Here is a 1233-nt window from a genome sequence, read left to right on the forward strand (position 1 = left end):
TGGGAAAAACCTCAAGAAGTCATTTACTCTACCCTCCTGCTCTGAAGAGTAGAATGTTTGTCTAAACAGTGATTCCCAGTCCATGGCTTGTGGGCAGCACTGGTGTGGCTCACATCTGCAGAAAGCTGAAAAAATTTAAAACTGATCAACAGTGACAGCAAATATCATCTCCACAGCACTTTACTTGCCCAGTATTATTGTCCATGGGTCTGTGAAGGTTGACTTCCATGTGTAAACTTTGTTTAGAAACCTCCAGTAATGGAGATTCCACTGTTTCAGTGCTGTTATTCTTATAGTTAAGTGTTATTTCTCTGTAATAACTAACCTAAATTTCTGTTGCTGCAAGTTTAACCTGATTATGTCTTGTCTTACTCTCTCTGAATGGGGAGAGTGGTTGATCACAGTCCTTATACGTAACTTTTTTGAAGACTTAACTGTGTCTTTCCTTCTTCTTCCCAAAGTCACCTTTTTGTATGCTGAACAAACACATTTGTTTCAACCTTTCATTGTTGGTCACGTTGCTGTCCTTTGGAATCTCTCTACCTTGTCCGTCTTCCAAAAAGTGTTTAGCCCAAAATTGGACAGTGCTCTAGCTCGCATCTTGGCAGTGCCAAGGAAATGACTCTCAGGTCTTGCATAAAGCACTATTGCTATCTGATCTCTGTCTCTTCTGCAATGGCATTATCAAGTTGAAAGGTTCAGTTTGTGATCCATTACAACTCCAGATTTTTTCTGCAGTACTCCTGCCTAGTAGTTCTCCTGGCATTTATACATTTTTAGTTTTTTCTTCTAAAGTGGTGTACCTCACATTTATCTTTATTGACTTATCTTATTGATTTCAGACCTTTCTCCAATATATCTGTATCATTTTGAATTCTAAAACTGAATTACAAAGAGTTTGCAGCCTCTCACAACTTGATGTCCGCAAATTTTAAGTGTATTCCGTAATCCAGAGGTTCTCAACCACCGGGCCATGCATACCAGGCCGCGCAGGGTTGGCTGCCGGGTTGTAACATGAGTCCCTCGGTCAGACCCCCGCGTGTCTGCCTGGGCGAGCGGCTTCTGCCGCTGCCAGTCACGTGTGGGGTTAAAGCTGGGTGGTGGGGCAGTCCCAGGAGGGAGGCAGCCGACTCCATGTGCCCCATCCTGCTGCTGTGCCAGTCCTCAGTATAAAAAAGATTGGGCACCACTGCCCTTATCCATCATTTAAATTCAGGGCAGATCCCAGCAGGA

This window comes from Alligator sinensis, unplaced genomic scaffold (genome assembly GCF_000455745.1).
Source record: "Alligator sinensis unplaced genomic scaffold, ASM45574v1 scaffold444_1, whole genome shotgun sequence".
Lineage (NCBI taxonomy): Eukaryota > Metazoa > Chordata > Crocodylia > Alligatoridae > Alligator > Alligator sinensis.